The following is a 23,343-nucleotide window of genomic DNA, read 5'->3' on the forward strand; positions in this document are numbered from 1 at the left end:
AATTTTCCTTTTCCTCTCTGTTCAGTTCCAAGTATTGTTTGTTCAAACTAAATAAATTTCATATTTATGATTTTTAACTGGCATCACACTTTCTGCCTAACATTTTTCATATGATCCCTCATTAAAGAGACATTAATGATTTCAATCAGACCAATTTTACTTCCTTACCCCAAAATTTAATTTCCTGTACAGTACTGCTCCCATTTCACCTTTAAAAAAAAAAAAAAAAAAACTCAGTTCACAATTTTTTAAAGACCTCTGTTCCCTATTATTTAAGGAAACTCAGAGCCCAGCAGAATATAAACCAACACAAGTTGTTACAAGTTCTGTTACTCATTTCTGGAAGAGGAAAGAAAGCTTCTCGTACAATCGTAACAACTGAGTCCCACTTTCAAGCTCCTGTCACTCCTTAAAACTCATTAAAAAAAAAAAATTTTTTTTTTAAATTTAAAAAAAATTTTTAAAAACTCATTTTAAAAATTACTGTACATCAGGGCATCTGGCTGGCTCAGTCGGTTAAGCATCTGCCTTTGGCTCAGGTCATGATCACACGATTCGGTTCGTGGGTTTGAGGCCCGCATGGGGCTCTCTGCTGTCTGCTCAGAGCTGGCTCCAGATCCCCTGTCTCCCTCTCTGCCCCTCCCCAACCTGCACGCGTTGGCACTCTCTCAAAAATGAATAAATAAAAACTTTTAAAAATTACTATACACCAAAAACAGGTGATATGAATAAAATATGTCATGGAACATCACAAGAGACATTATTACATGCAATAAGAAAGAAATCCAATGAGAAAAAGATGCTTTTTTTTTCATGTTTATTTATTTTTGAGAGACACACAGAGGGCGAGTCGGGGAGGGGCAGAGAGAGGGGGGGACACAAAACCTGAAGCGGGCTGCAGGCTCTGAGCTGTCAGCACAGAGCCCGACACGAACTCACGAACCGTGAGATCATGACCTGAGCCAAAGTTGGATACTTAACCAACTGAGCCACCCAGGTGCCCCGAGAAAAAGATTTTTTTTTTTTTTTAATTTTTTTTTTCAACGTTTATTTTTGGGACAGAGAGAGACAGAGCATGAACGGGGGAGGGGCAGAGAGAGAGGGAGACACAGAATCGGAAACAGGCTCCAGGCTCTGAGCCATCAGCCCAGAGCCCGACGCGGGGCTCAAACTCACGGACCGCGAGATCGTGACCTGGCTGAAGTCGGACGCTTAACCGACTGCGCCACCCAGGCGCCCCAAAAAGATTCTTATTTATTGGACAAAATGCTCAATGAAACAGACTTCAGCAAAACAAAGCTAATTATACACATTTTAAGTTCTTAACTGACTTCACTTCCCTCACTCTGATAAGGATACCTAGTTTCCCACTAGAATACCTGGGTGATGCCCTCCAAATAGTAGATGCTTACAGCTACTAAGTACCTCTCCCATAATAATAGATTTACCAAAAGGCATTTTGTTTTGTTCCAAATCTGGTTTGATTTGTTCTGTTTTGTTTTTTAGGGAAGAGACAGTTTGGGCCATGTGGACTTTTAATTGTAATTATTTAATTTTTTGTCCTGCAAACCAATGAAAAGAGAGTGAAAAATACCACTTTTAAAAACCTGAAGCAGGGCTGACTGGCTGGCTCAGTTGAGAGAGCACGTGACTCCTGAACTCAGGGTGAGTTCGAGCCCACATCAGGTGTAGAGATTACTTAAAAATAAAATCTTTAAAAAAAAAAAAACTGAAGCAAACACTTTGTAAATATTCAATGAAGGGAAGCATCGAAATCAATATCTGCTCAATCAACTGTGGAAAGAGAATTTAAGACTGGAAGGAAAAAATAATTTTAATCTGAAAAGATTCTAACCTCAGATTATAGAGCTTCAGATCATAGAGCTTCTTGCTCTACTTTTAGACTGGATGGTGGATCAGGTGTGATTAATACAAGACAAACCACTCGGCACTGCAACCGGTGGACCAACATTTAATGAAAAAATTGCCTTTCTCGGGATAATGGAGAACATTTACATAGTCGGTTAAAATGTCTAAGATAAAAGCATATATTTTAGTTACTCCTTCCTTAACCACCAAACTAACTAGAGTCAGACCAAGTAGTCAGCTCGTGTTAACCTAGAAGTGTTTTGTGGAACTGAAGAACAAAGCTTGAGGTGGAGGCCACAGCCATCACCTCCCCTCCCCCATGCCCCGCCAGACCAGCCTCCAGCACTAGCCTCCTCCTGAAGGTCATCTAACTGACCCCACAAATCATCTTCTTCACCTAACCTTAAACTGGATTCTCCTGTTCATTTTCATGCTGCAAACAGTATCTTGGCTTTAAAAATCCATTTTCAGTGCAAGTTTGGATGTATATAATCCCTCAAGCTACGCTTTAAGAAGCAAGCATTGAATTCCTGAACACACAGAACTGGAGAAATATAAAACTTAAAATCTCACTAGCACACTACATCCTACAGCAATGGTCTTCAAACTGGGCGATGTATATATACCCTTTAGGGTATGCGAAAACTGCTCTAAAGGGAAGAGATCAATTTCTCCATCTTCAACTTCCTCATGTCCCCTTTTCCTAAAAATGGTATGTCTGAGAATATCGCCTTCTCTTTCCCAAGTGCCCTTTTCTTACTTTCTCTAGAGAACAACTTGTCAGCCACACCCACATCTCACTAGCCATTATACCTCGAGGGCACCAAACAAGAGAACCACTAGAAACAAACTGGTTTGGGTGCAAAAAAAAAAAAAAAAGTGTTAAGAAATAAAAACATCTAAAAGCAAGGAAGCAAACGCTTTTGCAAGTCAGATCTCTGCAAACAGAGAACATACAATCTTTGAGCCATCAGCCAATCATTAAAAATAATTTTTGATGACAGCTCATGGTGTGAGTTTTACCATGTAACTTCAGTAAGTGTCCAAGGAATTGGCTGTCCTTGCTATAATACTCCTTTCTGTTTTGTTTTTGGGAACAAGCTTTTTCAGTGCCTGCTATCTATAAAAGAGAAAAATGGAAAATAGAAGTGATGCCTAATCGTTTACTACCTACGAAAAAATGCATAAGGGAAGAAAAAAGGACCCATATACATGTAAGAAATTTTTAAAGAGATACATTTTTACTTTTTCTTTTTATTAATCACTTATCAGAATCAGCACTATAACCATGTTATTTTATTTTGATCAATTCTGTTCTACTACTAATTGAAGTGTTTAAGCAATTACTTGTGGACTGAGTAATCCTTGCAGGCACAAGACATTTTTAACTTTTTATACATTTTTATTATAAAGGTACGATGTGATAATCAATGAAAACCTCTGAAACACGAACATGCATTATATTAGAATAATACCTAGGGGAGAAACAGGATTTTTAAAAAGTTCAAGGTTAACAGAGAAAGATGGGTTTCCAGTTAAAGAGCTTCTTGGCTTTATTTAATGAATGGTGGCTGGTATAAATGTTAGATTTTCATCGACTATATTAAGGAGTACCGCGTTAAACTTTTATTTTTATTTTTAATTTTTTTATTTAATTTTTTAATTTTTTTTTAAATTTACATCCAAATTAGTTAGCATATAGTGCAACAATGATTTCAGAAGTAGATTCCTTAGTGCCCCTTACCCATTTCGCCCATCCCCCCTCCCACAACGCCTCCAGCAATCCTCAGTTTGTTCTCCATATCTATGCGTCTCTTCTGTTTTGTCCCCCTCCCTGTTTTTGTATTATTTTTGTTTCTCTTCCCTTATGTTCATCTGTTTTGTCTCTTAAAGTCCTCATATGAGTGAAGTCATAGGATTTTTGTCTTTCTCTGACTAATTTCAGTTAGCATAATACCCTCCAGTTCATCCACGTAGTTGCACATGGCAAGATTTCATTCTTTTTCATTGCCAAGTAATAAATACTCCATTGCATATCTATACCACATTTTCTTTATCCATTCATCCATCGATGGACATTTGGGCTCTTTCCATACTTTGGCTATTGTTGCTCGTGCTGCTATAAACATGGGGGTGCATGTGTCCCTTAGAAACAGCACACCTGTATCCCGTGGATAAACCCCTAGTAGTGCAATTGCTGGGTCGTAGGGTAGTTCTATTTTTAGTTTTTTGAGGAACCTCCATACTGTTTTCCAGAGTGGCTGCACCAGCTTGCATTCCCGAAAGTTTTATTTTTAAAAGGGAACTTCCACAATATGCCTGAAAGCATGTCTTTTGAAAAAAGCTAGACTTAACGAAAGTTTAGACATAAGATGTAAAGGCCACAGAGCTACTCTGGTAGCGGTCAGCCTCCATCCAATGGCTCTCGATCAGAGCAATGCTCCAGCTCCTTTTCCAGCCTTTAACTAACAACAGCTCCTCGGTTTGTTTGCAGGTGGAGTCTCAGGGCCATCACTTCCTCCCCAGACTTTGCACTTTCCTTTCCACCTCCTAGGCCCTGTTCATAGGGCCAGGAAGAAAGATACAGCCCTCCTCCAAACTCCACCATTCTTCTGTTGAAGACCAGCTTTTGAGGGCACCTGAGTGGCTCAGTTGGTTGAAAGTCTGACTCTTGATTTCAGCTCAGCTCATGATCCCAGGGTCATGGGATAGAGCCCTGTGTCAGGCTCTGTGCTGAGCGTGGAGCCTGATTGAGATCCCCTCCCTCGCTCCCTCCCTCCCTCTCCCCGTCTCGCTCTCTCTCTGTCCCTCTCCCCACTTGCGTACTCCCTAAAAATAAACAATTTAAAAGAACCCAAATGTCCACCAACTGATGAATGCGTGAAGACAATGTGGTGTGTGTGTGTGTATATACACGGAATATACACGTGGAATACTACTCGGCGATCAAAAAGAATGAAATCTTGCCATTTGCAACAACGTGGGTAGAACTACAGTATATTATGCTAAGCGAAATCAGTCAGAGAAAGACAAATATATGATTTCACTCATACGTGAAATGTAAGAAACACTAACTACAGATGACTATAGGGGGAGAGAAGGAAAAATGAGATAAAAACAGAGAGGGAGGCAAACCAGAAGAAACTCTTAAGTGCAGAGAACAAACAGAGGGTTGCTTGGGGATGGGGGGGGGGGGGCGTTAAACATGTGATGGGCGTTAAGGAGGGTACACGTTGGGATGAGCACCGGGTGTTATATGTAAGTGATGAACCACTAAGTTACAGTCCTGAAACCAATACTACACTGTATGTTAACTAACTTCCAGTTTAAATAAGTAAATAAATAATTTTAATTAATCGAATTATTGATTTAAGGGGGAGAAAGAAAAAAAAAAAGACCGGCTTTTGGTCAGGTGCTGTGAACTGCTAGTTTGGTAAGAGGGCAGAATGGCATAGTGGGGTTGACAGCATGGAATCTGATGACAGGTAACCTGGCTTCAAATTCTGGCTCTGCCATTTGCAAACTTAAGCCAGTTATTTAATCTCTCTGTTGCCCAGTTTTCTTATCTATAAAATGGGGATTATCGTCACCCTTACCTGTTTGGGGTTTCATAAAAATTGAACGAGTTAAAGTGCTTTTAAAAGCCTTAAAACAGGGGCGCCTGGGTGGCGCAGTCGGCTAAGCGTCCGACTTCAGCCAGGTCACGATCTCGCGGTCCGGGAGTTCGAGCCCCGAGTCAGGCTCTGGGCTGATGGCTCAGAGCCTGGAGACTGTTTCCGATTCTGTGTCTCCCTCTCTCTCTGCCCCTCCCCCGTTCATGCTCTGTCTCTCTCTGTCCCAAAAATAAATAAACGTTGAAAAAAAAAATTTTTTTTAAATAAATAATTAAAAAAAATAAAAGCCTTAAAACACTGCTCGACACACAGTTTTTGCTACATTATCAGTATTAGCACCACAATTATTACTACAACTCCCTTAATCACACCCTGGTACGGATTTTTACTACAGAGGCTCAAGCATCCATCTTTATACATAACTGTGTCCCATTACCCAGGCCAGGTCTATTTAGTTGGAAAGAATGGGCAAGAATACCTACCCACCACATTTGTTCCCACTCAGAGAAAAATGGCTAACGCAAATACAAGAGGGTCTACAAAAACTCTACGTAAGTCAACTCATGTTAAGAAAAAGAGACACTCGCAAGGGTATCATAAATAACAAATAATCCCACCTTGGCCCTTCCTCATGGCCTTAGCCTTTATGTTTCAAAGACAGAAAAATCCTACAGCAAGACACAGAGAAAGCCCTGAGGAAAAACTCCTAGAAGTCGTATTTTCTACCCTCGGGGTTTTTTTCCATTATCTTGCATCAAGGGACAATACATGGGAAATAATTGGGGGAGAGGGACAATCTGTATTTGTGACCAAACAGAACCAAAAGAGAGCGTGGATGGACACTATAAGTAAGGAAATCGACGGCGATCCCACTGCCTGCCCCTCTCGGATCACTCTGGCCAATGACTGGATATAAAAAGAAAAGAAGTCTGTGGGAAGGAAGCCAAAGAAAGGACTACAGGAGAGGCCCTGGACAACATGGGCTGGCAGGTTGTGTGGCTACACAACAGCCGATTTTACTGACCACAACAACATCCTTACCCATCCTCCAAAAATCACTTTCTCTTTAACAAAGAATTTGCCACAATCAATGTGGCCCTGCGTTTGGCTTTGAGGAAGCACCTCTATAAACCTAACTGCAACGAACCTCACTTTGTAATTGCAGTAGATCTAAACTTAACTTGCACCTAATGCTAACCAACATCCTCGGCCACCTCATCAATTCAACAGCACCCAGGAATATTAGAATTAAAGGAGATGTTTGTATGAAATACAGATTCTGGAATCCCTAGCGGGTCTGGCTCCATCTGGCGTAGGACTCAAAGAATCCGCATTTTTACACAAGCGCCCAGGGAAGCCTTGAGTACACTCTAGTTTTACAACCATTGCCTGAAACACATCCCTGGAATATCACTTAGTGAATGCAATTCACACACACTTTGCCCATTGTGAGAAACTTAGACATGTTGGCGTCATTTACATTGGTGAACTCTGTGTCTGCAAGGCTAAAACTCTGACTGCAAAGTGCTCTGGGTCAGAAACTACACCTTGCAGAGAAAGGAAGAGCATCTTTCTCATAGCTCAGATGCTCAGTCCTGGTGAAGGGTCTCGGCTGGCCTGGCTCAGGTAATATGACCACTGCTTGTCTTCCCTCTACAAGGCTCAAGGGTGAGGGTGGAACGGATGCACGGGGGTGGGGGTGGGGTGGGGTGGGGCTTATCCTGTCCTGAGGCCCCCCCTTTAAGGCCAGGGTCCCCCAAGCAGAAAAAGGGGGCTTCACACAGATGTGGCATCTGGGATGTCTGGGCACAGATGTCTCCCTAATTGGTATCTCTGCTAAATCATTTTCTATGAAAATACAGTTATTATACTTTATTTACAATATGATTCCATTTTAAAATATTGACATAAATGCAATTATTTTGGAATATATGGGTTCCTTAAAGCAGGCAAATAAAGACATCCGATCCTACTCCTTGAAAATGTATGTTTGGATACTTTTAAAAGACAGAAGAAGCCTTCCAACTTGTGTTATTAAAAAGCAACATAGGGGCGCCTGGGTGGCGCAGTCGGTTAAGCGTCCGACTTCAGCCAGGTCACGATCTCGCGGTCTGTGAGTTCGAGCCCCGCGTCAGGCTCTGGGCTGATGGCTCAGAGCCTGGAGCCTGTTTCCGATTCTGTGTCTTCCTCTCTCTCTGCCCCTCCCCCGTTCATGCTCTGTCTCTCTCTGTCCCCAAAAAAATAAACGTTGAAAAAGCAACATAAAATAAACCAAGCTCTGACTAGCGGGTCCGAGTATGTGATGTTCAAGTTGACATTCCAGTTTCCAAGCTGTTTTTATGTAAGGATGGCTACGAGGGGGTTTCTGCATCAGAGAGGGTACAGGAAGAAGCGCTCTGATAGGGTGAAAGTACAGTTCCCTTTGTTTTGTCATTCCACCTTCATTTATCTGACTTGCCCCTCCAGGTAAATTGCTGGGTTTGTTTGACGGGAGAAATCTATTTCAAGGCCTCCTACTACAGGGGTGGCACAGAGGCATGGTGACACGGCCTACTGCACGGCCTTTTGCCAAATCACTTTGTACCTGTGAAATGCACCACGGTGCATCCTTCGATCTGAGTGTCTCCTCCACCTGATTTATGAGGGATAAAGTACTCCGCGCTATCAAACGTCGGAGACCTGTTATTACCACTGCCTGAGGGAGTATAAAATACATATTTATGGAGTAGTCACTGATGAATGTTTGATATGCACTAACCTACTGAAGAAGTTGTAAACAGAAAAACTGACTTCCCGCTAAACACAAAAGTTTTGTAGCAGAAAGAATACCAGCCTGGAGTAGAGGGACCAGGTCTGTAACACTACTCACACAGCAGCCAACCTAACTAGTCATTTTACTTTGGGCAAGGCCAGGTAAACTCCCCGCGCCCTTGGTTCCGTCAGACATGAAATGAGGGAGGGTTAGGTGACAGGATTTCTCCGAGCTCTCTCTCTATGGTCCTGTACTTTCCAAGAAATCTCAGGTCTTGTTCTCTGCACCAACAAAGATGAAACATATTGTAAGATTTATACAAAATTCATTGCTGTCTGCTTATTCCTGCTGTGGGTTCTGGAATTATAAGCCTGGGAAATGGCAAAATAATAGCTGCCATGCACAAGGCAAAGTAAAAAAATAAATTAAAAAAAATAACATCTGGATACCCAGGCACCAGATCTGTCTGAATACGTGCAAGCAGAAGGTATGGAGTCATTAAAAAAAAAAAAAAAAGCCACAACTGCTATTTTGGAAGAGGCTCTATATGAAAATTAGCAAAGGGGAAAAAGTTATATTTATGTACATCTTAAGTAAACATGATTTATACCAACTATACTGTCACTTATTCAACAAATATTTACTGAGCATACATTATGAGCCAAGAGCTGGGAACAGAGCAGAAAACAGGACAGAAACAGTTCCTGTTTTCTGCAGTCAGATACATAGCAGGAGAGCCAGGTTAACCAAAATTAAAGAATTATTACAGATGTGGTGGCTGCCGCACCAAAGAAAGGGTGTGCCCAGAAAACCTAATAAAGTAAAAACACAGATCTGAGAGTGGTAAAGGCTTTCCTTGGGGGAAACAGTTTACTTAAGATTTGCAGAGTTGGGGGAGGAGGAGTGTAACAGGAGAGAACATTTCAAACAGAAAGGATAATCTTACAGGGGCGCCTGGGTGGCGCAGTAGGTTAAGCGTCCGACTTCAGCCAGGTCACGATCTCGCGGTCCGTGAGTTCGAGCCCCGCGTCAGGCTCTGGGCGGATGGCTCAGAGCCTGGAGCCTGTTGCCGATTCTGTGTCTCCCTCTCTCTCTGCCCCTCCCCCGTTCATGCTCTGTCTCTTTCTCTCGCAAAAATAAATAAACGTTGAAAAAAAAAATTTAAAAAAAAAAAAAAAGAAAGGATAATCTTACAATCTATCAAATTTTACATCTACAGAGCTGAGTTCCAGTCCCTGCTCTGCCCTCCAGATTTTAACTCCACTTATGAAAACTGCTTTATTAAAAAAAAAAAAAGTCTATAAATGGGAGACAGTTTAGATAATTTGGTGAACTGTCAAATTTAATAACTGGAAAACAAAGGGACCAGGGAATATGCATCTACTTTAGATAAACCGAACGCTAGACAAAAAATTTAACTCCTTGTGACCAACAGGACAGAGCACATATATGGAGTCATCAAAGACCAGAGGGAATTGGGGTGCCTGGGTGACTCAGTCGGTCAGGAGTCCAACTCTTGGTTTCGGCTCAGGTCCATGATCTCATGGTTCGTGAGACTGAGCCCTGCATCAGGCTCTGCACTGACATTTCAGAGCCTGCTTAGGATTCTCTCTCTCCTTCCCTCTCTCTCAAAATAAATTAAAAAAAAAAAAATTAAAACAAAAGGGAAACCACTGGCACACCTATACCATTCTCCCTTAAAATATATATACACACACACACACACACACACACACATATAGGAATCAAGAAATTCAAATTCTTATTTCTGAAGACTACCCCCAAAACAATCTCAAAAAAAAAAAAAATAGTGTAATTAAAGTTTGCTGATTAAGAGAAAACTCCAGCCCTTTCCAGAGACCACCTGGGCAGCCTCAGAACTATTATTCTTCTATGTTAATGATTCCTGGTTTTAATCATCGTCTTTATTAAAAAAAAAAAAAAAAACAAATAATCACTGCATTCCAGTTGACAATTTGTGTTCCAAGTTTCCTTTCCAAAATCGTCTCTAAAGTCCAAGGCAAATAAAAGCCACCAGGCACAGTTGCTTAGAGAACTGACGAGGGATCCTTGACTCCAACAGACCTGGTTGGCATCAATGATTCAAGCGCATTATGAAAATCTCCACACGACTCAAAAATTTTTTAAGTACAGAACTGAAGTTTACATCCACAAATCTGTTTGATCTCTGCAGTTGCAAAACCATATGGCACACAGAGAAAAACAAATTATCTCTGCTTATGAAATAAGAACCTTCTGTAGGCTTTGGGCCAGACCAACAGCTACGACTGTCCTGGTTGTTGCGTATCACTATAATTAACTCTCTCTGATCTTTCTGAAGAATTGAGAGTTCTGTTTTATGTTTGTGTTATTTGTTTGTTTGTTTGTTCGTTGACGGGGTGGGGATTAGAGACAAGAAGTATGGAAGATCGCTGCTGAAAGATGGGGAGAATACTAAGCGTAACCTCAGACACGACGGTTTCAGTATCTTCCATAAATATTGTACGTGTAATGTTTTTTGTGCTTTATCTAATCATTTATTGCTGAGGAGATATTCAAAGCCATGTCACATTTGCAACACAGTACAGAAAGTAGTGTTAGTAAAGAGGCCTATGTCCTTAGACTAAATGACCGTCGTTTCCAGAATAAAACCAGTTCATCACCTGTGTATCTCTTCCTCGGAGGCTACACTGAACTAATTGCAAAAATATAACAAGGCAAATCAAACTAAGTGATGTGAAATCTGGTTGAACGTTGCCGCCCGCCTTAGATTTATTACTGCCACTGGCCCCCATCACAAAATTAAAGCTTAAAAATAATTGAGACCTCCCCCACAAAAAAGGTAGTACTTTCTACCTCTGAAGTAGTAAGAGAATTTAAAATCTGATGTATGACACTGTAACAGGATTTAATGAGGACAGCCAACCAACGGCTCGTAGCACCAGCAAGATCCAGAAACGTAACAAAAGAACACGCCAACGAAGAGTGACAAGAAAAAAAAGCACAAATATTTTTAAGGGGGAAAGGATCACTTCCTAGATACAAAGGTAATTTTACATAGAAAGGGTAATTTAGAGGATAATTGCAGAGAAAGAATTACTAATTTTGGTTTCCTAAGAGAAGGCATTATTCCGAAAAACAACAGCTTCAGCGGGGCCCATCTTTCCACTTGGTGGGACTGGAATTAGGACAGCATTTCCCTCACACTTGATGTGATAAAACAGGTGACGGAGCACCAGCACGGTCTCCTCTGAAGGGCTGGGCTTTGAGTTCCGGCTAGTGAGCGTCGTGGGATCTCCAAATCACTGGGTCACAGCAGCATTCCTGCCATTTTGTCTTTATCCTACTTACACTGTACCCAACGAAACACCTTCCAGGGACACTCCATCCCACTGCCACTGAACGCAGCTCAGAACCACACTGCCACGATAGCCCAGACTCCAAGGACGGGCTGAAGAGGACAGCAGCCTGTTGGAGGTGCCTAGCAGGCTGGGGAACATTTCCAAGAAACAAACTAAGCAGGATTCAAGAGAGAAACTTTATCTCTTCAGCTATTATCACCTCCAAATGTAAATACCTTCAAAACATACGGCTTACAAGTACAGTTCTGGGAAAACCAGTAACATGTCACCGAGGAACAGCATTAATGGGTTTAGCTGGAATCTGATCTGTTTCTTTCCAAACATCCTTACACTTTTTTTTGTCTTTGAGATCACTTTCTATCTAGAAGTGAACTGCAATGAGGAACACCTTTTATCCATTCGCTATCTAATCTTGCCGTCCCTGAGCCAAGTCCCTCCTGGGGTGGGGGGTGGCATCACATATTTATTTGGCAGCTAATAGTTGAAGACAGCCTTTTCCTTTTCTTTTCTCCTGGTTGACAGTTTATTCAAATAAGCCACTCTGCACACGTTTGTGGATTCTTTCTATGAGCTGGGGCAAAATAGCCCAATAAAAGTCCATAGGGACGTCCAGAACACGCAACATCTCTACCTAGTCAAGAGTAACCACTGCGTTTCTGCCTTCCTGATGGGCACTTTTAATTCCTCCCACAACCTAAAGCTTGTCAGCTGGATTTAGACAGCCCATTGTTTTTCTCCCTTTCCCCTTTAGTGAAGGCCTTGTCCACACCTCTTGGCTACAGACAGAGAGAACAAAGGGTAGCCGGACCTATAGATTTCTGTACTTGACCTCCTTTATGTGGTAAAGATGTCGATGGTCAACACCGCAATAAGAAAAAGGAATGCGAGTTGCATGCATGACAAACCAAACCTACAGAAGAAGAAAAGGAATCAGCCAGAAGTTCTTATCATCCAAGTTAGGATACAACAAAAGATGACTCTTTGAAATAAATTAATTAATATAAGAACCTAGCCAGGACGAAAATTCATTCAGCAAAAAATTAAAAATTAAAAAAGAAAATCCATGTGCGGCACAACATTTTTGCAGTGGCATGTTGGAGTTCTCCTGTTTTGAAAAATGCAGCACTGACTGAGACACTGAGCCAAATATTCTGATCTGTCATCATTCTAAATATATGGGCCCATCTTTCAGCAAACAAATTAGCAGGTAATTGTCACCACCGAACGCTCACCCTTCCCTCGAAGCTCTATAAATACTGAGCAATCATGACTGGCAATTACTGGGCTCCACACATAAAACACTAGTAACTTCACTGGAACCACCCTCAAACATCCTCAGCATCGATCAGAAGGAGGGTGTCAGAAAAAGCATTATGCCCTAAAATTCTTTCAAAGGAGGAAGAACAAGCAGAAAGAAAAGAGATCGCGCACACACGCTCTTTATCTGATCATGGAGAAAGCAGAAAGTACCCTGAGCAATGAATGACCCCAGTGTATTTTTTTAAAGTGTCTAAGGTCAGACGAGCAGTCCCAAGTTTGGGGAAATTGCAAATTGAAGGGAAAAACAGCTTTACTCCCCCATTCCCCCCACTGAGAGCGTTGCACAGCACATAAATTTCCCAATACAGTAAGTAAGAGCTGCAAAACTAGCTAGTCTCCAGTCCTCAGAAATGACTCATGCCGCCTCCAAGATTCTGATTTAAACAACAACCAACTATTTTCTGAGGGCAAAAGGGGAGGAAAGTTCTTAAATCATTTAATTCTGCCAATTAGTTCCGCAACTATGGCATTAAAGAACTATGGATATTTATCCACTGGAAGTGGATCAAAAAGTGGGCTCTCTTAATGCCTATTAAATAGTGCTGATTTTCAAGCATCACTGACCAAGGTCAAATCTGAACCAATGTGAAAGCCTCCACTTCCCCATCACTAATCCCTTGAGCCATCCATTCTTCCAAAAGGCAAATGTTTTGTAGGAAGGGGGAAAAATACCACACAGTACGTGTAGCACTTACTATGACTGCTTTCTACATAAAAACTCAGCTTACGTGCCTACCATTTATTTGTCTATGAAAAGTTAAAGAATGAAAACACTCTGAAAATTACAGAAATGATACAGCTACAGTATTGATATGTACAGACTCAATGAAGTGTTTTACTCTACATAAATTAGGTCAGATCTCTGGTTATTGCCTGATCATGTGTTCTTCTTGGTATTTAGTCTTCTCCCATCAATTGGAGAAATAAACGGAGGTCTCCCTAAGCATGTGTTTCCAATTGACAAGATTATCTTCTGTAAGTGTGTTGCTGGTCAAACTGTAGAGTGATCAAGCTTAGGTTCCACTGGGTTATCAGCTACACTTAGAAAACTTTGGGCTCATGAGCTGAGGAGGGATGAAGGAAAGGAAAGCAAAACAAAACAAAACAAAACAACAACAACAACAAAACCCAGTTAGCAGTAATGCAACTGTGCCCTTGGCGGGGCACAAGTATTAAGAATTAACTTACCAGGGGCACTGGGGTGGCTCCATCGGTTAAGCGTCCAACTTCGGCTCAGGTCATGATATCGCAGTTTGTGACTTCGAGCCCCGTGTCGTGCTCTGTGCCGACAGCTCGGAGCCTGGAGCCTGCTTCGGGATTCTGTGTCTCCCTCCCTCTCTGCCCCTCACCCACTTACGCTCTATCTTTCTCGGTCTCTCAGAAATAAATAAATGTAAAAAAAAAAAAAAAAAATTTTTTTTTAAAAAAAAAAGAATTAACTTACCAATTCAGTGCCCAAAAGGGAAAGTTTCCAGGGTGCCCCAGTCGACCCAAGAACCTAACTGTTCGTTCACTTTCTTCATAGGATGACTGCCATAAAGACCACCCCCACCCCTCACAATGTGATATACACTGCTAGCCATCCTTCAACTTAATGGCACATTCTCACTGAAACTAAGTTAACTGTCATTTAGTTCTGCAGTTCACCTACAATCAGGGGTTTAAAAATCTTACTCAGGTTCACTGGAAGCCTAATCACCAAAAATGGCATCTTTTCAAAAACATTAAATGTATTTACCATGTATGGAAGCAAATATATTCCAAATCCCCAAAGAAAATACAATCGCACGTTACCTCTCTACTCCCCAGGAAAGAAAAGCTGTGGCGTCCAGAGACCTGGTTATAAGCTCACCACTACTCAAACTCCAGACAAAATGAGCTGCTTTGTCAACCTTGGGCACATTCTATTCCCTCTGCACGAAAAGCCTCCTCCCTCCCACTTTCCCTCTTCCCACTGAGGGGAGAAAAAAATCTTTTAAAAAATATTCCTTGGTCCCTCCTCCCTCTCCATGGAACTTAGCAGTTCCCCACCATATTTCCGTATGCTTCTTAAACCTATCATAATGAGTCTTCTCTGTACTATAATTGCATGAACAAGACATGCCTATAACAAGTGCAAACTCACCTAGGGGCATACAATAAAAACAGGGACCTCTCCTCCCTCCCACCCCTGCTAGCCATTTGCTACATCTCCTTCCAGTCCAGTTTCTATATTTAAACATGTACATGCTTATTGGTTCACAGATCTGTCATATCTAACAGACTATGGACTCCATGGAAGCAAGAACTTACTCACCTCTGTATCCAGCACCTGGTACACTGCTGGTCCATAAAGGTGCTCAATTAAATTCTTAATCAATCAATGATCAAAGAGTGAAAAGCAACAGAAGAGTGGGTGCCTTCTTCACGGGGCTCCAGAGGCAAGAGGAAACAGATACAGGCATCCTTACCCGTGCCTGTGTCCACACACATGGGAGATTTGGAAGGGGGAAAGGAACACACAGCATTGGAACCTACAGTTCCAGCAGGCACATCAAATGAGCAACAGTTGGCCAACACAGGGATACCAGGGCACAGCAAACACATCTGTCTTTTGTGGAAAACACCCAAGTCAACTGACCGAAGGAGCTCAATTCAGGATTCTGGAAGGCTGTTTTGTCCCTAATCTTAAGGGTGGTCCTCCTGTCTTAGAGGCACCACCTAGTTCGGCCTATAGTGCTCTCAAGGCATCAGCCTCTCTTAGCAACAGGACGTCCATGGGTTACAAACTGCTTCTGAACTGTGTTTGAAAACGTGTGAACTCTTGGGGGGGGGTGGGGGGAGACAGGAATTTCAGATATACCCAAAAGACCAAGAGAAAATGTTATGACTCAAAGGCCAAGAAAAAGCTATTTTGATGTCAAAATATGATCCTGAAAGCCTTAAAATTAGGGTGGGTCTCTTTTCTCCAAGCATCTAAACTTCTGGGTTTCCATAACCAAAAGAAGAGCTGGAAGTAGGATGTCCTATCCTCAGTAAAAACCTTTAACATAAATGATTTAGCTGATTAAGACATGGCCCAATTTAACAGCACAAACAAACCCTTTAACCTTCCTTAACTTTTTAGAAAGTTATTAGCCTTGCCAGTTGTAATCTCAAATTATCAAAGTCACCAACTGATAGCCACCCCAAACCAGAATGAGCTTAAACATAAAACGGCAGGGGCGCCTGGATGGTGCAGTAGGTTAAGCGTCCGACTTCAGCCAGGTCACGATCTCGCGGTCCGTGAGTTCGAGCCCCGCGTCAGGCTCTGGGCTGATGGCTCGGAGCCTGGAGCCTGTTTCCGATTTTGTGTCTCCCTCTCTCTCTGCCCCTCCCCCGTTCATGCTCTGTCTCTCTGTGTCCCAAAAATAAATAAACGTTGAAAAAAAAAAATTAAAAAAAAAAAAACAAAAAAAAAAAAAACATAAAACGGCATAGGAAACTATTCTGTACCAAAGTCCATTTTACCAAATCTTCAGATTTGGGCTTTGAAATGAGAATTAGCTCAGTTCATCTTTACCAGTTCACCTTTTCCTTGCCAGGGTTCCAAAAGGCAGAACTTCAAAAATTCATTTGGCACAAGAAACATTCCACAACTTGGTCAATAAAATAGCCCTGACCACAATATCATCGTTATCCAGATTTATAGAATGGGCACAGTGACCAAGACATTGGGTAAATGTCCAAAAGTAACATATATTTTGAAATTAACAAATTGGCTTGTACACGAACCAAGCAAGTCTTCCCTTTAGCCAAGAATGGCTACATAGACTAACTCTGGGCTTCTAGCTCTGAACGCAAACAGCCCTTCACTCTCTATAGAGAAGAAAAGAAAAAGACCAATGTTTCAAGAACTCTTCCCACGCTCACATCCCACCCACCAAAAGTTCCTACCTCCATCCCCACCCGGAGCTGCCTTCAGAGACAAATAAGGTGTTGACTGGAGGCCCAGTTCTGTAACGATTCAACAATCCCAAATTAACAAAAAATCAACTGGTGGCATCCCTAAACTAAGAAGAATTAAAACACAGTGACCAAAAATAAAGAATATACTCGAAAGTAAAACAGGTGAGTATGTTGGGGTGGAGGGTGGGGAGCGCATTAGAAAGTGTGATAGATAATTTTTAAAAGCATATGCCACAGAGATATTTATGGGTTAAATGATAAGCCATCTGGGACTGACTTCAAGAAAAAATCAGTTGCAGAGACGTGGAGAAAGGAGGCCAGGGTGATGGTACTGATGACACAGTGAATTAGTAATTAAGGCTGAGTAGTGAACACCTAAGCGTTTATTATACTATTATCTCTATTTTTCTGAGTATCTTTATATTTCCATAAGAAAAATCAAAAGGGAGGTGTAAGAGTATACACAATAAAATGCTAATGCGAACGATCCCTCGGTGAAGGGATTGTGGATAATTTTATTTTCTTCTGTGATCTTTTCAACACAAACAGTATCTCTTCTGTGCTCAGAAAGTAAATATTTACTATTAGCATGATGATGACGGCTAGAACATTTCTGGAGCAAAAGGACGCTATTACCTGGATGCCTTTAGGAGCCATTTCTGTCCCAGCACACCAAGCAAGATCCAAATTTGAGAGAAAACTACTGTGCCCTGAGGCACACGCACGCGCGCGTGCGCACACGCACACACACACACACACACACAAATCCACATAAACAAAGTTTCATGTGAGGATGTAACAAGTATAGAAAGAAAAGAATCTGACAAAATATCCCAATAGAAAGTTAAACAAGTTAATTCCTTTTCCTGAAGGGCAATATCATCTGTTTAAAAAGGTTTATTTTCCCTTTTAGCTAACGTTGATTGAGCCCTTGCTTGCTACGTACAAATAACTTGACTGTACTCTCCTCTAATCCTTGTAATAACCCCGAGAGGAAGTACAAGTATTATCCATGTTTCAGAAATGCAGATATTGAGATTCAGAGTTTAAATAGAGTGGGGTTGGAGTGGATATTCCAACCAAGAATGTAAGAATCACATCTTTGTCTTCAGGATGTCTGAGGGCAATATAGGAGAGGAAACTCCCAAGAAGAAAGAGAAAAATTAATCTAGTTTAAAAAATCCCAGAAGTGGGGCGCCTAGGTGGCTCAGTCGGTTAAGCGTCCGACTCTTGAGTTCAGCTCAGATGATGATCTCACTCACAGTCATGGGATTGAGCCCCACGTCAGGCTCAGTGAAGAGCTTGGAGCCTGACTGGGACTCTCTCTCCCTCTCTCTCTACCACTCCCCTATTCATTCCCTCTCTTTCTCTCTCTCTCTCTCTCTCTCTCTCTCTCTCTCTCTTTCCCCTCTAAAATAAGTAAATAAACTTGAAAAAAAAATCCCAGAAGTAAAACAGTCCAGAGCCTGGAATTCCAACCTAACTGTATGGAAGGGTAACATGTACACTCCTCCTGTCCATCCTCAAGACCAAGGTGGAAGAAATGATTGTAAAAGGAATACATCCAGAAGAACGAAAGTCCCATAAACTACCATGAGGTCAAGCACAGCAGAGTGCCTCACGCTGTGCTATCCGCAAACGCTCTAAAGGAACTATGATCATTCCCATCTTACAAAACGTGAACCTTGGAGAAGTCAGGTAACTTGCTCATGATACCTACTAATAAACAAAGACCCGTTTTTAGACTCAAAAAGCCTCCATAGGCTACTGCACACACCATAACACAATATCATTCCTTGAAAAATAGGCTCACTCCAACCCTAAGCATCTCCACTCCCAAATTATTATCAGCAAAACAAAATAGTCACCAAGATATTCGGAGTCCAAGAGGTATTAGAAAGACGACACAAAGGAGTCGCTACAACGTATTCGAAACTGTGCTTAGATACTATGAAAAATACACAAGCCAATGATTATTACCCTACAATAAAACTTCAGCAGGGGCGCCTGGGTGCTCAGTCAGTTAAGAGTCCAACTTTGGCTCAGGTCATGATCTCATGGTTCTTGAGTTTGAGCCCCACGTCCGACTCTGTACTGACAGCTCAGAGCCTGGAGCCTGCTTTGGATTCTGTGTCTCCTTCTCTCTCTGCTCCTTCCTCCCTTGCTCTCTCTCTCTCCCCCAAAAATAAATATAAATAAAACATTTTAAAAATTAAAACAAACAAAAAAGCTTCAGACAGGCACTATGGAAAATTCAGTGGCGTCCTCAGTATTCAGAATGTCCGGTTTCCTAAAGAAATGTGAAGACACTACTTAGCAAGTTCCATGACCTTAGGCGTGTCATCACTTAGCCACTTCCAATTTCACTTTTGGTCCCCACTTGTGGACCTCAGGATACCTATTTATATGCAAAGCGCCTAACCCAGTGTTCGGCTATCAGACACAGCACAGAAACTCAGGAAAGGCTTCATCCCCAGATAAGGTACTGTGGTCGGTACCAGCAGGCATTCTTCCCCCTTTGAGGAGCCCCAGAGGGAAAATGAGCCCTCAGCTCCCCATTTGTGGATCAAAGTCATGCCCCCTGGGGAGAGCGGGGGGGGGGGGGGGGCAAACTATCTCCCCTCTCCTCTCCTCACACAATAACATCTTTATAGAAAAGATCCGCAAATTGTGGGGATTTAGTTCAGTAACTCTCTTATTTTGCAATACTATAATTTTACTTTATTGCACTTTCAGATGGGCTTTGTTTGGCATTTGATTATCTCAGAGCCAACTTCCCACTTAAAATTCTAGACCTTGGCTTTGATAATAGAATATGAAAAACGCCAGGACACTGTATCTGTCCAAGGGACAAAAACTCTGTGAGCCGTCCGAGATTGTTTTATTTGTTTATACAGTGACAACAGGAAGAATTCCAAAGAATCAAGTCATAGAATCTTAATTTTCTCCCATCAGCCCTACCAGCTTGGTAGTAATAAAAAGCAATCTAGGACTCAGAGTATTTTGGTTTGTTTGTTTTTTTCAATTTTTGTATCGCATTATTCACTAATGTTCAATACAAATAAAAACCAAAACTAACAATGCCCAAACACTACGTTTTCGAACAAACATGAAAATTATTTCTTCCACATCCATCCCAGCTTTATCAATTTTTCAAGCTTATTACTTCAAACTATTTTTATTTAAATAAGATCTTTGGAATGTCTATGAAAACAAAACACATTTAGATGTATGTATTTTTATGACGTGGGGGGGGGAAGGGATTCCGAACGCTTAAGAATTTTTTAGTTTGTTGTTTTTGTCAGTGTGACACAGCTAACAAACATTTAAACAAAAATTAAACTCCAAAGGCCCACTGTAACAAACAATACTGGTTTAAAAAAAAAAAAAAAAGATTACGTATCAAATTAGTTGGCAAATCTGGGAATTCTTAGCAATACTGATTGTTCTCCTTTAAAAAGCATCCCTCAAAATAAGAGGGGGGGAAAAAACTACTGGTCTGAATCCAGGCCCAACAAATTCCATATCTTTTACTCCTTTTGACTCTCACTTCCCACTTAGAAAAGGCAGGCTTAAGGACTAAATAGACTCTGACCTTTAAGTGTAACTTGAAAAAGCCATAGCCTCAAGATGAGTCATACACAGACTTTGTAAACTAACTACACAATTGCTAGACTGTATTTCATACAAAGAAACTAGGAGTAAAACTACTCACTGAAAATAGAAGGCATGTCTGTGTAGCATAGAAACACAGTGGCTCAGTCACACGAACAAAAGCAAGGACCACCACTCATGCACACATGCACATTACCCTCTAGCAAAGACCTATTTTCATAGAGTGCTATTTGACTCTACAAAGAAATCAATATTTTACTTAAGTCTTAGGAACGCAGGTGAGCTTGTAACTTCCAGACTTCTCATTCCACTTGTTGCAGGAACAATAAAAAATTCTGCCCTAACTTTTTATTATGTGAAATAAAGAAGAAAGCCTCTCCTTGCTCAGAGTGTTTTCTCTATCCTTCGGACACAGTCTCTCCTTTAAAAAGTTATACATTTGCATACATAGAGTTGTGCCTAGGAGGCTACTGCCTAAAGCAACCTAAAGAAACAGTTTGGTTTGTTCACTTGACCTTTTCACATCACACGCCCTGTTTGAAAACTAGGTCAGAATACAACTATCACAAGAAGGTCTTTTAAAACCCACTAAGATACCACACAAGTAGCACCACTAAAATGAAAACAAACAGAAAACAAATTAAAAGGAATTCAAATGAGGTTAATTTTTTTAAGTTTGTTTATTATTTTTGAGACAAGGAGGGGATGCAGAGGGGGAAGGAGAGAGAGAATCCCAAGCAGGCTCCATGATAACAGCGTGGAGCCCAACGTGGGGCTCTATCTCACAAACCGTGAGATCACAACAGGAGCCAAAACCAAGCGGCAGACACTCAACCGACTGAGCCACCCAGGCGCCCCTAGGTTAATTTGTAAGCGGACAGAATAAAGCTACAATAAGCTAAATGTTATCTGAAATACGAGTTACAGAATCCAACACAATTTAAGAGAACAAAACCAAGCAGATTGAGTGTGTGTCCACCTTAAGTCTCCCCTTGGTAGAATGGAATCAAGTTGCTCCCTCCAAAAATGTTTCTGAAAAACTGGGACATAATAACAATAATACTAAGAGTAATTATTGAACTGTTCCATGCATACAACGCTAATCATCTACCTCACTTAAACCATTATCAAAACCCAAAACTACAAATTTTCCCATTTTACAGATGAGAAACTGAAATTGAGAGATTGTTACTTGCGAAAGGACAAATTTTTGTTGCCTTTTCTGGGATAGGAAGACTTGGTGGATGGGTAATCCCTTTAAAGAATATTGAATTGGGGCGCCTGGGTGCTCAGCCGTTAATCGTCCTTCTTTGGCTCAGGTCGTGATCTCAGAGTTGGTGAGTTCAAGCCCCTTTTTGGGCTCTGTGCTGACAGCTTGACGCCTAGAGCCTGGAGCCTGCTTCAGGTTCTGAGTCTCCCTCTCTCTCTGCCCCTCCCCCACTCACAGTCTGTCTCTCTCTCTCTTCTCTCTCTCTCTCTCTCTCTCTCTCTCTCAAAAATAAACAAACATTAAGATAAATTTATTTTAAATTAAAGAAAAAAAAGAACATCGAATCATTTCACGTCTGTGTTCTCACGCTTGAAAATCAAGGGGTACCTGAGTGGCTCAGTCGGTTAAGCATCAACTCTTGATTTTGGTTCAGGTCATGATCTCAAGGTTTGGTTCATGGATTCAAGCCCCTCATCAGGCTCCACACTGACAGAGCAGAGCCTGCTTGGGACTCTGTCTTTGTCTCTTTCCCTGCCCCTCCCTTGCTCGTGCTTCCACGTGCTCGCTCTCGCTCGCGCTCTCTCTCTCTCTCTCTAAAAATAAATTTAAAAAAAAAAGGAAGAAAAGGAAAAGAAAATCAAAATCTTCTAGAGGATTTGTTAAAATGCAGATTGTGGGGGTGCTGAACACCGCCCCCAGGCTCTCTGATTCAATAGGTCTCCCATTGGGTCCAAGAATCTGCATTTCTAACACGCTCCCTGGTGATAATACTGCTCTGGGGACCACTTCTAGAGAGTCACTGCTTTACACTCATTATGAGGAAACACACTCAACATGTAGAGATACAATGAAAACATGATGAGTTGGGTTCCACTGAACCTAATTCCAGTGTCGGAATTTTCAAGTCATTTGACTTAAAAACCTTTTGAAGAACAACAGTTCTGTGAAAAGTCACTGTGGTATAAAGTAGTATATTTTCAACCAGGATTAATTCTGCCACATTGCCCAACGTCTACTATCTTGACCCACAACAGTCCCGAGAAACATAACTTTCTACCCCTCTTCCAAAATTACATACTGCTCTTTGCAGTGCTTTATTCCCATATTTGATACATTTAATAATCCCAGTGAGAACAACAGTGGGGCAAAATTTTCCATGTAATCTCCTCTCCCCCATATTTTCAAGGCCCTACCTGTTCAGACACATAAAAACCTCATAAAATAGGGGTGCCTGGGTGGCTCAGTCGGTTAAGCGTCCGACTTCGGCTCAGGTCATGATCTTGCGGTCCGTGGGTTCGAGCCCCGCGTCGGGCTCTGTGCTGACAGCTCAGAGCCTGGAGCCTGTTTTAGATTCTGTGTCTCCCTCTTTCTCTGACCCTCCCCTGTCCATGCTCTCTCTCTGTCTCAAAAATAAATAAATGTTAAATTAAAATTAAAAAGAAAACAAAAATCATAAAGTAAGCTAGAAGACTAACCTAAATATTTAAGCAATACTGATATATTCATGGAGAGTTGAACTCTCAGATCTTTCAAAATACAAAATCATCAAGTTTGATCCAGGAACATCACCATTTGTTATCTTTCCAGAAGTTACTAAACTGGAGAAATGCCCTCAAGAGAAGAACATACACACATGAGAGAGAGAGAGAGAGAGAGAGAGAGAGAGAGAGAGAG

General features: G+C 41.5%; 1 protein-coding gene and 1 long non-coding RNA gene across 3 annotated transcripts in view; one reads left to right on the top strand and one right to left on the bottom strand.

Moving 5' to 3' along the window:
• Window positions 1–23,343, bottom strand: part of MLLT3 (MLLT3 super elongation complex subunit) — a 292,829-nt gene that overhangs the window by 226,066 nt on the left and 43,420 nt on the right. The gene's annotated exons all lie outside the window — the stretch shown is intronic.
• The window catches only part of LOC121034514 (uncharacterized), a 2,106-nt gene continuing 1,884 nt past the window's right edge, over window positions 23,122–23,343 (top strand). The window contains exon 1 of the long non-coding RNA XR_005792474.1: window positions 23,122–23,343. This exon is cut by the window's right edge and continues 1,560 nt beyond it. This is a non-coding gene — a long non-coding RNA (uncharacterized LOC121034514).

This window comes from Herpailurus yagouaroundi, unplaced genomic scaffold (genome assembly GCF_014898765.1).
Source record: "Herpailurus yagouaroundi ecotype Mexico unplaced genomic scaffold, PumYag 160, whole genome shotgun sequence".
Lineage (NCBI taxonomy): Eukaryota > Metazoa > Chordata > Mammalia > Carnivora > Felidae > Herpailurus > Herpailurus yagouaroundi.